The sequence below is a fragment of the Hippopotamus amphibius genome, chromosome 7 (genome assembly GCF_030028045.1).
Source record: "Hippopotamus amphibius kiboko isolate mHipAmp2 chromosome 7, mHipAmp2.hap2, whole genome shotgun sequence".
NCBI classification, from domain to species: domain Eukaryota; kingdom Metazoa; phylum Chordata; class Mammalia; order Artiodactyla; family Hippopotamidae; genus Hippopotamus; species Hippopotamus amphibius.
The window spans coordinates 15332537-15346385 of NC_080192.1; the positions used below are offsets into that span (position 1 = coordinate 15332537).

At 43.7% G+C, this 13849-nt stretch overlaps 1 protein-coding gene across 2 annotated transcripts in view; it reads right to left on the reverse strand.

Moving 5' to 3' along the window:
* Positions 1-13849, reverse strand: part of ABTB3 (ankyrin repeat and BTB domain containing 3) — a 298989-nt gene that overhangs the window by 248612 nt on the left and 36528 nt on the right. The gene's annotated exons all lie outside the window — the stretch shown is intronic.

Below are 13849 nucleotides of genomic sequence, written 5' to 3' on the forward strand. Positions count from 1 at the left end.
CTAGGCCCATGGTTCTCTGCCAGAGGTGATGTTGCCCCTCCCCCAGGGAACATTTAGCAAAGTCTGGAGATGCTCTTAACGGTCATGACTTGGAGGGGAGCAGTGCCGCTGGCATCTAGTGGGTGGAGGCCAAGGATGCTGCTCGACATCTCACACAGCATAGGGCAGCCCCCCCCCCAATGGGGAATTATTGGGTCCAAACCATCAATAGTGCTGGGGCTGAGAAACCCTGCTCCAGGCCCTGGGGATCCAGTGGTGTGCCAAACAGACCAGCTTTCCTGGAGCTCACCTCCAGAACAGTGGACAGAAAATGGACAGATAACAAGTTAACATGAAGGGGTATGTTGGTACGAAGTGCTAAGGAGAAAAGTACAGTAGGACGGGAGGGAAGAGTGACAGAGTCACGGGGGACAGAAGGCGACATTGAGGAGAGACCAGAAGGAAGTGAGGAGTGAACCAACAGCTGCCTGATGTGATGGGCAAAAGCCCCGGGCAGGGCACACGAGCATCCTCAGGTGAAGCAGGAGGCCCGTGGGCAGGGAGCATGTGGTCGGACATGAGGTCAGAAAGTGACTGGGACAATTTAGTTAGTTGTATGGACAATTTGGTTAGTTCTGGCCCCCAGGGGCGGTGCGCTCCTTGAGGACACAGGTTATGCCCTTGTAGGCAACCTCTCAGTGCCACACACTTGACGGAACCAAGCTGAGGAAGACGCCAAGCTGAATTATATTTTGGCTCCAGGCAGGCAGTCTCCTGTATTATGAAATTTGCATAAAACAAACTGTCCCTACTTTGTCCTGGTTTGGGGCAGGAAATGGGTTGAAATGTGCTTTCAGTTTTCATTTTGCTAATTGTTGGTTGGCTTTCATTCATTTCAGGAGAGAGAATATAACAAACATCACTGAGGAGGGAGTCATAAGCCCGAGAGCTGGTTGTGAACAGAATTTCTACACTGTCCTCTTAGTCCTGATGAGAAGACGTATCCATTCATTGATCCGATAAGTAGTCACTGGAGATAACCGTAGGGCAGAGCTGGGATGATGCCAAAATGAATCAAGCACAGATTCTTCTCTCCAGCAACTTGTGGGGGGAGTAGAAAAGTTAAAATGTATATCTAATTAATAATGTAAGGTACAAAGTACCAGTTGAAGAGAGTTAACAAAACTATGAAGAACAGATGCCTACCGTGTAAGGCTGGATAGCATATCACTTTCATCTCACATGCCAACTCTGACCAATAGCGGTGCCTAGGACAGTGTTAAGAATTCTGACGTCCTATATGAACTCAGTGAGAAAAAGTGCTATGCTCAGTCCCTTCAGTCTGTCATGAACAAGGAAGCCAGACGGCAGACGTTCCAAGTGTTTCTGCCATCCAAGCCTAAGTGGAGACCAAATAAGTGGAAATGTAGCTTTAAGAGTGAATTATGTCCTTCCTTTTAATGATTAACATAGATATATAATTAATACGCTACACTACTGAAGTGGAAAGAGGGGAGCAGTAAAAAAACTCAATTTCATATCATTGAGTGTACATTTACTTACCTCCTCAACTCCAGGAGTATTTAAGAAATAAGAGAGAGCAAGGAATTCTCTGCTGCTAAATGATTAATTACAAGTAAGACTCAGCCAAGGTGTTACCACTTAAAATCAGGGGGCTGAGCTCTGGACTGAGGGCCCCTCCCCAGCTACCCACCCCCCCCCCCCCCCCCCCCCCCCCCCGCCCCAGAGCTGCACAGGAGGCTGTATTGAGGAGTCTGGCAGGAGAACAGTGAAACCGCTTCTGAGAACTGGATTTGCCAGTCAAGTCCTTCCCTTCCAGGGCCTGGATGGACAGGGCAAGATATCCTGCTACTGGCAGCCCAGTCCTTCACAAGCTTGTTCAGCAACAGGTTTGGGGCCAACTTCCCAAGTCTCCTTTCTCTGGGATTCTGTCCACTGCCCTTTTTTTCAGGCTGTTTGAAGAACTCTGTTGGCCTGGCAGAAGCAGCCCAGAGATGGGATGAGTCTGATTCTGACATGACAAAGCTCCAGAATGATCTTCCCGCTTGCTAGTCAAGCTGGGATTGAGCCAAAGGCAGCACACAGGTCTCAGGATCCAGAGAGAGACGGAATTGCTCTATTAATACCACAAAGTGAAGGAGGAAAGAGAGTGTTCTGGATCTGCTGTGCCAGCAGTACTTCAAAAAGCAGACAATGGGAAGGGAGGGGAGGGGGGGGTCAGGGGATCCCCCCAGAGGCACGCCCTTCGCCCTCCGAGGGTGGCTGTGTTGGGAGAAGGTGGTCACCCTTGCTGGCCAGTGCGCCGGGTGAAGAGGAACCACTGTGTCCTCTCACCTAGAGGGACAGCCCTCCAAGGCTCAGGAAAGAAGGGGACAGAACAGAGCCACAACCAAAGGATCAAAAGCGTAAATCACAAAAATTTTTTTTTTGAAAGTCCTTTTTTGAAAGGCAGCCAAAAAAAGGGCCTTCACAGAGCCAGCTCTGTGCCAGCTTTAAACCAAACTATTTCCAGAGGCACAGGCTGAGACGCCCAGAGCCTGGTTGTGATGCCTTCGGTGCTGCTCTCAAACCTGTGGCCCAGAGACCTTGCTTTATTTTGTTTCTATTTTTATTTTCACTTCAGCAGAAAGGCCCGAGAGGGCAAGGGGAGCCAAGCAGAAATACTATTTGTTCCTGAAGCCCACGTGCAGAAATGGCCAGGCAAGGGGAGCATTCGGATGACTCATTCCACGTGTCCAGCTAAGCATCTGCCATGTGCCAGGCCCCTCTCTCAGAGCCTCGTGGAGCTGGACAGAGCAGGCGCTCCATGGAGACCTTGGCGGTGCCCATGTACATGCTGGTGAGAAGGCCAGTGGAAGCTCTCATGAGCCCACGTGAGACACCAAGGGGACACCAGAAATAATTGAGTGGAAGTCATGGATTAGCAGGTGGGGGCAAGAGGCAATGACATTTGGGGGATTTGGGGTAACATGTTCCCCCATTTATACCCATACCTTGGTGAGGCCTGGGGAAATAGCTCAGAGCACCCTTAAAGGCATTGTCTGAGATGAATGGATAAAGCAGATGTGGTACATATATACAATGGAATACTACTCGGCCATGAAGAAGGATGAAATAATGCCACCTGCAGCAACGTGGATGGACCTAGAGAATATCGTACTAAGTAAAGTAAGTCAGTGAATGACAAATACCATGTGACATCACTTATACATGGAATCTAAAACAGTGATACAAATGAACTTATTTACAAAACAGAAATAGACCCATAAACAAACTTATGGTTACCAAAGGGGATAGCAGGGGGAGGGATAAATTAGGAGTTTGGGATTAACAGATATATACTACTATATATAAAATAAATAACAAGGACCTACTGTATCCCACAGGCAACTATATTCAATATCTTGTAACACTCTATCATGGAAAAGGATCTGGAAAAGAATATATATATACATACATATATACACACACATATATAGCTAAATCACTTCGCTGTACACCTGGAACTAATACAACAATGTAAAATCAACTATACTTCACCTAAAAAAAATTTTTTTTAAGTCATTGATGATGCTGATCTGAGGGGACATAACATTTATTGAGTGTTACACATTGACATATATTATAGTATTTAATTTTTACAACGGCCCTAGGAGGTGCATATTATCCTCCCTGTTTTACAGATGAAGAAACAGAGGCTCAGAGGGGTTGAGGAAGCTGCTCAAGTTCATGTGGCTGGGAAGTGGTGGAGCCAGGGCTGTGGGCAGGCTCACCTGACCCCAAGAACCCTGTTCCTTTCGTTATGCCTCACCACCTCTCAGCATTACAGGAAATCATCAAGGCTCCCTGGCTCAGAATACAACATGCAAATTGTGCAAAACAAAAACCTTGTCCTGCTTTAATGTTCAAATGGTGAGTTTCAGAGAGCTCAGAAGAGAATAAAAAGTTCAGAAACAAACCCATGCACACAAGAACCTGATTTATGATAAAGGTTGCCTCATATCAACGGAGAAAGAACACACTCTTTAATAATGTTGAGAAAATGGACTCACTCAATGAATCTGGATCCCTCCCATACCCCACACGTACAAAGGCAGACTCCAAATGAATAAAAAACATAAATGTGGAGAAAGAAACCTATAAGCTAACAGAAGAAAGTGTGAGAGACTATCTTCATGAATTAGGGTATGGGAGGACCTCTTAAATAAGATCCCCAAAGCACAATCCGTAAAGGAAAAAAAAAAAAAAAGTTGGATTTGATTACATTAAAATGAACGGCTTCCATCGTTCAACAAAAGGCACTATGGACAAAGTTGACAGAGAAGTGGCATAGTGGAAAAAGATACAGATTTTGCAGTGTCTAAACCCAACAAAGGATTAACATTCAGCTACCCAAGCAACACCAATAAATTAACAGGAAACAACAGAAAAATGGTCTGCGAATATGAATAGGCAGTTCAAAAAAATGGAAACTAGAATGCTAGCATGCTTAACAGATATAAAGAAAATGCTCAAATTCACTAGTAATGAGAGAAATGAAAATGAAAGCAATGACAAGATTCCTCATATACCCAACAGACTGGCAAAATTAGAATGTTTAATACTGAATGTTGGAAAGGATATGGGTAAATGGGAACACGCATACCGCTGGTGGGAGTCTAGATTGGTGTAGCCAACCTAGAGAGTCATCTGGTAGCAATTATTGAAACCAAGTATGTATAAATCCTATGACTCAACAAACACACGCTTGGGGATAGAGCTCAGAGAGACACCTGCACAGGTCTATAAGGGGACAAGCAAAGGATATTTGTGACAGCACCGCTTATGGTGATGGGGAATTGGAAGCAACTAGTTGCCTATGGCTAAATGGATAAATGCCAAATATGGTGAGCACCTACTATGTGGTAGTTACTAGCACCTTTCACCAATTATTTCCAGTTTTCCTCCCTCCAGATTCATGGTAGGAATACACACCCTTTATGAAACTTCGAATGGCTCTGTGACTCGTTTTGGCCACCTGTGGACCAGTGTGCTATTTGCCACCTCCTGGACACAGCCTTTACAAGCCAGGGCATTACTTGCCACTTTCTCCTCTCCCTGCCATGGTGAATCGTAGAGGCTCCATCAGCCTATGACCTGAGTGAGATGTGAAGCAAAGTTCCCACTGACCTGATGGACATGTAGTTTGGCCAAGCAGTAAACCTTTATCATTTTATAAGCTGTTAAGAATTCGGTGTTATTACTGTACCATAACTTAGCCTACCTTGATTGATAAAACTGTGCAGCTGTTAGAAGCAATAAAATGGATGAACGGCCAACAACATGGATAGATCTTAAAACCATAGTGAGAACATGGGTGAAAATGGTAAGGACACACACACAAAATCTTTGGTACAATATGCTTTCTATAAATCATGAATACACCCATCACAAAGCAATACTGTATTTTTTACGGACACAGGCCCATTTGAGGGCATATATTAGACACCTTACGTGGACATGTATAGGGGAGTGGAGATCACAGATGAAGAGGAAAAACTGAAGAACTAACACAAGAGAGAACTTCGCATTGATCATGAGGAAACTTCCGTAAACTTATGAGTATCAATTACTCAACTCTCCATTATATCCGAGATCCAAAAGAGAAAAGGCGGGGGAAGAGGTGTAAATAACTTTCCGCAGTTGACTTTGGTGTGCATTTAATGCCAATCAGTCTTCATGCCAATCAGGCTTCTAAACACAGAGTTTCCCTTTCCCCATCAACTTTTAATTGACCCAGACAGGGTTTCACTTCACAACCTCCATGGTTACCACACTTCCTTGGTACAAAGATTACAACCACAGCAGCTACTGCCAATATCCCATTTTGCTGTGATCCAAGGAAAGGTGTCCCTGTGAGGCAACAGAGCAGCAAACAAGCCGAATGGAGAAGCAGGACCTGAATGGCACCAATCAGTGGCTTTGATGGGCTGCATCCCCCCATGTGGGGAGGGAGCCCGGCTCCTGGGAGGATCTCAGCTGAGAACAAATGGCCAGGCAGTGGGCGAGCCGGCAAGTCTTGCTCAGGCTCGCACTGGCAGGAGATGACTCAAGGCTTTCAGCCTGAATTTGCTGGGTCCTGGGAGGACGTGGGGTTCAGAAGTAGGCTTGGAAATCCACTACGTAGACACATTACAGCAATGACTGTGCAACAAACACAGCTCAACCCGAACAGTTCACCAGGGAAGGTCCCGTCATTTCTTTCCTTGGGAAGAAATGTAAAGGCGCTGGGCTTGGAGTCAGGCAGACCTGAGTCTGAACTCAGGGGGTGCCCCAGGGAGAAGCTGTAAGTCTCTGTACCAGACGGTTGGCTCTCTGGGGATCAGGGATTATTTGAGTTAATACCCCTAGCACCTCATCAAATGTTTATTGAATGAGTAAAATAATGAATGAGTGAATTAGTTAACTGATTAGCAAATTAATTTTGCTCCCAATGATCTCTATTTTACACATCTTTTTACCCCCTAGGCACCCAGTTAACTCAGGACATTGAGCTATCTATCTCCATGCCTAGCCCTGTGTCAGGCACACAGCAGAAGCTTATAAATATTTGCTGAATTGAACTGAACTGTTTATAATGCTTCTTATTCATTTTCTTTTAGAAACCACCAACTTAGATAAATACATTCATTTTATTTGAGGCACCTCCCCTCCTCCTAGAATGTAAATAATAGTAATTCCTTTCAATTGTCAAACATGTGATACGAGGCTCTTCATTATCAAGATGCATCCTTATATCAACACTTTTTTTTAAGAACTTTTATTGAGATACAGTTAACAGACAATAAACTGCATATGTTTAGAGTATCAACACTTTTATTATGCTTTTTATATAGATAAGTAGGGTAAAGCTCAAAGAGGGTAAGTAATCAACCCACAGTTTTCTGGAATGTAAGCTAATCAATGTAGAAGGAACAATAGAACTGGAGAAACCAGCCTTTTGCAATCTTCAGAATAACCACTGACTCAGGTCAGGATCATGAATGTAGGCTGACTTCTGGGAGGAAGATTGTTGGAGAACAGGGTATTCGCGTGCCCTCAAAACATCACTCACAGACTAATAGTTACAAAGGGAAAATGTGTCTTTACAATGGCGAGCTCTTGCTGTTACCTTTATTTATTTATTTATTTTTATTTATTTATTGGCTGTGTTGGGTCTTCATTGCTGCACGTGGGCTTTCGTTGTGGCGAGCAGGGGCTACTCTTCATTGCGGTGCGCAGGCTTCTCATTGCAGTGGCTTCTCTTGTTGCGGAGCACAGGCTCTAGGCACACGAGCTTCAGCAGTTGTGGCATGCAGGCTCAGTAGTTGTGGCTCACAGGCTCTAGAGCACAGGCTCAGTAATTGTGGCACGCGGGCTTAGCTGCTCCTCGGCACGTGGGATCTTCCCGGACCAGGGATTGAACCCGTATCCCCTGCATTGGCAGGTGGATTCTTAACCACCGTGCAACCAGGGAAGTTCCACTGTCGCTACCTTTCGCCAAGAAATCAAACTTAGTGTCTCCCACTGTGGGACAGCCCCATATTATGTGCTCCCAAGGGTTGCATTAACAAATACAAAGTAACACCTGTGGGGATTCCTGCCAAACATGTTTCACTTGACTATAACCACGAGGAAACCATCAGACAAATCCAGAATGTGGGACCTTCTACAAGATACACGGTCTGCTTTTCTTCAAAAACGGTGTCATAAAAACATAAGAAGGCAGGGGAGCTGTTTTGTTAAAAATTATAAAAATCATTCTTGGGCCATTTCAGGAAAATGAAACAAGGACTGAATAGCAGAGGATATTACTGAATTAATATCAATTTTCTGAGGTGTGATAATATTATTTTATTAATGTTAAATCTCTTGATTGTGATAATGGTCTTATAATTATGTAGGAGAATGTTCATGTCGTCAGGAAAGGCAGCTGAAGCACCTGCGGTGACGATGAGGGATACAGTGTCATGATACCTGAAACTCACTTTTAAATGCTTCAGGAAAAGCAAAATGTATGTGCAAAGAGAGAGAAAGGGAGAGGGGGCAGACAAGTGCAGCAAATGCTAACAGTTGGTGAATCAAGGTAAAGATAAAGGGTACCAACCTTTCATTGCACTATTTCTTCTACTTTTCTGTAGGTTTGAAAGTTTTCAATTAAAAAAAAAAAAGTTGGGAGGAAAACATAGGTGTTCTGATTTTAAGGCCAAGGATAATCCAGGATACTGACCCACCCCTATACGTGGCTTTTGGTGTACAAGCAACATCCCTCCTCCCTGTCCCCAGGACTATCATCAGATCCCTTTCTAGCCAGAAAGAATAATCAGTCATTCGGATATAGGGGGTTGCATTCCCTCTCAGAATCTTTTCTGTAGATAGGGTACTAAGGTATACTGAACATGGATTATAAAATGAAGTCTATTTTCCAGCCCATTTTCATTTTAATAGCAAAAGACATTTGCTAAATGTCCCAATTAAAGGTTGAAGAAAAGGCCGTGCTTCACTATTTAAGCTGCATTTTCACTAATTTGGTCGCTAGTTAAAGGTTTAAGAGAGATGGCAGCTGTCAGACATAAGCTTCACCCTCCTCCTTGCCCTCTCCCCAGCAGGCATGACTAATCAATCACTGAACCTTTTCTGCAACCTCAAATGGTACCTTGCAGAGTTTCCTGGTGGTAAGGTTTTCCTTTTTTATTTTTTTTTTCTGTCTTTTTTTTAAAAAAAGACATTAGACAAGAAGGAAAATATTCACTCCTCTCTTCCCAGGAGACTCATTATATCCAAAGAGCTTATATAAGATGTTTTCTCTGGAAAATATTTGTTTTCAAGGTCCCTGATTTCCTCCTGTAATTATTCATTCAACAATCATCTGTTAACCGCCTACTGTGTGCTGGTGTCTGGGGTGCCATGATGAATGAGATCCACGTCCCCTCCAGAAGGCTCACTGATGGGTAATAAGCAGACATTCAAGTAGGCCATAAAGCAAGGAGTGCCCGACTGGCTGGGAAGGGGAGGAAAGGGCTTCAGAGGGGAGGTGGCACCTTCTCAGAGGTCTTCTAGAAGACGGAGTGTAGAAAGGTGCTGGTGGCAGCAATGTCATCAGGGATGTGTGGTGTGTTCTCATGACACCTTATCCTCACTCTGGCTTCCTCAGCTCCCACAGGTACCCGCAGGCACCTCAGTGAGCTACTGGTCAATCTTAGTGTGAGGTGGTTGCTGGCTGCCAGTATTCTTTCAGAGGCAGTTGGATTCCATGAGTGCTGCCCATTTGTGAGTGAAGTCTAACCTTTCTCTTTGTGGTGGGTCAGTTCACTGCCGCGGGTAGAACGGGCAGTTGTCTCTTGAGATCTGTGCCGTGCCAAGCTGGACCCACCAAAGGTCGTGAAACATCTCCCCCCCTGATTTGTGCAATTCCATCCCATCATCAGAACAGCACTGTACTAAGAGGACATGATGGGACGGGGGGAGGGTAATGGAAAACAACATTTACTGAGAAGCTGTTATGCACGCATATTGGTAAATGTTTACATCAGCTTGTTTACCCCTCAACAACCTTGAGAGGCAGGGAAGAGTTGAAGATGTGCCAAATGGCTCTCCTACAGCTAGATCAGGATCACAGTCTGACATAATTATGAAGCAGGTGGAGAGAAGAGGGAAAAAAATATATTTTTTGGTGTTGGTGTATTAAGCATCCATGTATGTGATCTAAAAAGCTCTAAAACGTTAGCACTGTTATTCCCATTTTGCAGATGAGCAAACTGAGGGTTCAGGAAATTGTTAATCTGTATTCTATATTACCTCTGTAAACTTCTTTGCCATAAACATCTTTGCTGCCAACATTTTTGCCACCAACATTTTCACTGCATAACTAATTGGCTGTAAGGCAATTTTGCCATAAAAGATAAAATAATGAAAAGTAAACCAATGAGAAATAAGCCAATGAAAAATAAAAGAGGGATATTAAAAAGGACATAATGAAAAATGAATAACAAAGTTAGAGAGACGACCCCATAAGTCACTGAGTCCAGAAAAGGTTAAAGCACCTCGTCAAGATCACATTCACTAGGTGTTAGTTCTAGGATTCAAATGCAAGTCCACCTGATGCTAAGCCCGTGTTCTCAAACACAACTAATGCTACCTTTCAAATATGTGCTACCTGCTAAGTGACAGGGCACTAAAGCAACCACTGTGACAGTAGCTACACCCCCTACCTCCCAGGGGAGACTATTTGGGCCTCTTTGAGTATGTGGACGTTATTCTTTAGACCGAATCTAAAAAGAAAGAAAAAACAGCCCCAATAAAAATTAAAATTACATTTTGGCAGCGCTAGCCCTCAGCAACAATAGCTTACTCGTATTTCATGCTTATTTCTAACCAGCACTCTGCACATGGTGGTAGACATACCACTGCTTACCCGTGTCCCTGGTTCTGCTCTGCTTCTGGGCCCTTTCTGCCACCTTGAATTTGCACATCACCATGCAGTTTGCTTTCCCCAATGAAACACAGACAGAAGTGATTTGTGTCACTGCCTGTCGAAGCCTTTGAGAGCCGGTACATAATGCCCCATCATCTATCTTCTCTGCGGTAGCAAGCATGGAAGCATGTAGACCTGAAGGGGCTGTAAAACTGAAGCAGCCTAGAATACGTGGAGCCAACACACGGAGGGCAACTGCACTGAGAATCAGCCAGATCTTTGGAGAACTTTGCAGGAGTGAGAAGTAAAGTTTGGTCACACCAAACTTCTGAGATTTGGGATTTGTTACTGCAAATCCTAAATTTGTTCCTAGCCCACCTTGACTATCTTGGATCCTTGTAACCACTATGATGGGGGTGCTGTTGTTATGCTCATTTTATAGACAAGAAACTAAAGCACAGAGAAGTTAGGTAACTTGCCAAAGAGCACACAGCTAGTAAAAGGTAGAGGAACTGTGAACTTCAAGAATGGAAACTCCAGAATCTACATTTTTAAGCAGTACCCTACATTTCCTCACTAACATTTTTACCAGTCAGATGTACTAATGCATAAAGATCAAGGTCTATAAGTTTCTTGGGTAAACCTTAGCCAATATTTAAAGAATAAAAGAATTATAAGAACATATAATTAAAGAAACACCAAAATTGCTTGCTTTGAAAAAGAAGAAAAAAAAAAAGCCTAGCTTCTGCTTGTAAGGCAATTAAAACTGAAAATGGGTTACAACAGAGGTGACTGTTCTTTGGGGAATTGCCTGCAACAATGGAAAACCACTTAAAGAAAAATTCCGTTTCTCTCTCTTTACCCAATTCCTTTGAGTTTACCCTAAAGGGCAACAGACACAATTAAAAGTATAATTAGTGTTCTCACCTCATCCCCCCAAATCACATGTTTTCTTTCTAATTGAAAAAAAATTTTCTTTAACAGATTTATTATTTTCTCCCTAAATCCAAACAAATCTTTAATGAGTTGTTGAGATTCTTAAGATAAAATGGAATCATCAGAAACCTCACGTCATGAACTTGAGTGTGTCTCTGAGTCCTCTGTGAAGCAAGAACACTCTTCAAGGTCCTGTGCGGTCCATCATAACCGCCGCTCATCATAATTCAGGACACTTGGCTAAGTGGTTCTCTCAAAAGCAATTAATGAATTTCATGGGAAAAGGGCTGGTCAGAAGGTCTACCAGGGAGGGGCATGCCATCTCAACCTGGGGACACTCATAAGCCTCGTAGCTGACTCTTGTCAGCCTTTCAAAAGTCAGATGATGCTGGTGGTGGGAGGCAGATTCCTAATGACTGGACGAGGCTGGTCTCTGGAGTCACACTGCCTGGGTTCAAATCCCAGCTCCTCCACATACCAGCTAGGAGACTGGGGACATATTACTTAATTCCTTAAGCCTGTTTCCTCGTTTACAAGACAAACACAACCAGAATGTCTATTTCATTGTTGGAAGGATCAAAGGAAAAGAGGCACGCACAAAACCTAGCATAGTACTCAATACAAATTAGCTATCATTTTTATAATTATTACTAGAGAACACTTATTGCCCTCCCTTGCTGTTTTCCTGCCACGTGGAGGGATATCCATTTGTATAACAGTCTTAGCTTTTCTTTACCCTCTTACTCCTTCCCTGGGGAGGTGGAATGACTCATCCCTTAGTGAGTTTGGGAGGAAGTGCTGGGCAGGCAGAGCTCAGCCCCTCCCCCCAACCTTCTCCTGGGAAGCCAGCTACCTACAGGAAGAGAGTGGTCCTCTGAACCTCTGCTCTGCCGTAGGTTTCCAGGGTGAGGTCTGCACTTTTCCAGCACAGCCCACAAGTAGGTGCTTACCCCAATGAGTGGCGGGGTCCAGTATTAGGAAGCCAATTGTAGTTGCACATCTACGCCATATTCTCCTAACTAGTCTTTATTAGTAATAAAAGCAGTGTTTTCATCTCCATCTACCTGACCTCCCCTGTGTCTGCCTCAGTTATATCAGAACTGGTGTAGGGAAAGAAGTGCTGTTTATTGATTGCCGCCAACCTCAACGATGGTCACTGCAATCTTTCGGTGGGTATTCAAGGCCTTTTATGAGCTGGCTGGTTGAACCCAGCAATCCCACATTTAGAAATGTAACCTTAGGATATAATCAATCACATGTGAAAAGTTATATTACAGGGGAATTCACGACAGAGCTGATTATAGAATCGAAAAATGGGAAACAACCTAAATGTCCAATATCAGGGAATTGACTGTAAGATAGAACATCACACAACCATTTAAAGTGATGCTACCCAAGAGCACGTAACAGCATGTAAAGATGTTTATAATCTAAGTGAACAAAGCAAGTACAGATCAATATGTACAAGACGATTCTATTTTGTAAGAAAACACGAAATGAGTAAAAACGTTTGGAAAGGATATACAACAAGCTGTTAACACTTTATCTCTAGATGGTGAGATGGTGGGTCATTTAAATTTTTTCTTTTATTCCTTATGTAAAAGCTCAATTTTCCCCTAATGTACATGTATTTCCTTTAAAATAAGAAAGGAAGGTATTTTTCATTTTTCAAAAGCCAAGTGCACTGATGGCGAGAACTCCTGCAGAGAGCTCAACCTGTACTTCTCAGCCTCAGATGGGCCTGGCCCTGCTTTGGAAACAGAGCCATTAGGTAAATGGGACTGTGCTCAGATCGTCCAGGGTCTTCTCTGACTTATCAGTTGAGGTCTGGTTGTTCTGACTGTTCTGACAGAAGTTGGGGTAGGGTTCTGTAGGAGTCCTGTGGGACAGTCAGCAGTGGCTGAGCCGGGGAGGTGGTGACCCTGGCAAGGAGCTTAGAACAGCCTGGAAACAACTATCAAGAAATGGGCTCCCGGGAACGCAATTGGAACATTTGTAGAGACATGGATGGACCTAGAGACTGTCATACGAAGTGAAGTGAGCCAGAAGGTGAAAAACAAATATCGTATATTAACGCATATATGCGGAATACAGAAAAATGGTACAGATCAACCGGTTTGCAAGGCAGAAATAAAGACACAGATGTAGAGAACAAACATAGGGACAGCAAGTGGGAAAAGCGGGGTGGGGTTGGGGTGGGATGAATTGGGAGATTGGGATACCAAATTGTACACTCTAAATATATGCTGTTTATTATATGTCAATTATATCTCAATAAAAGTTGTAAAGAAAGAAAGAGAGAGAGAAAGAAAGGAAGGAAGGAAGGAAGGAAGGAAGGAAGGAAGGAAGGAAGGAAGGAAGGAAGGAAGGAAGAAAAAGAAAAAGAAAGAAGGAAGGAAAGAAGGAAAGAAAGAAAGAAATGGGCTCCTGGGACTTCGGGGCCTTCACTGCCAAAGGTTAAAGTCCCAACCATTTAGCACA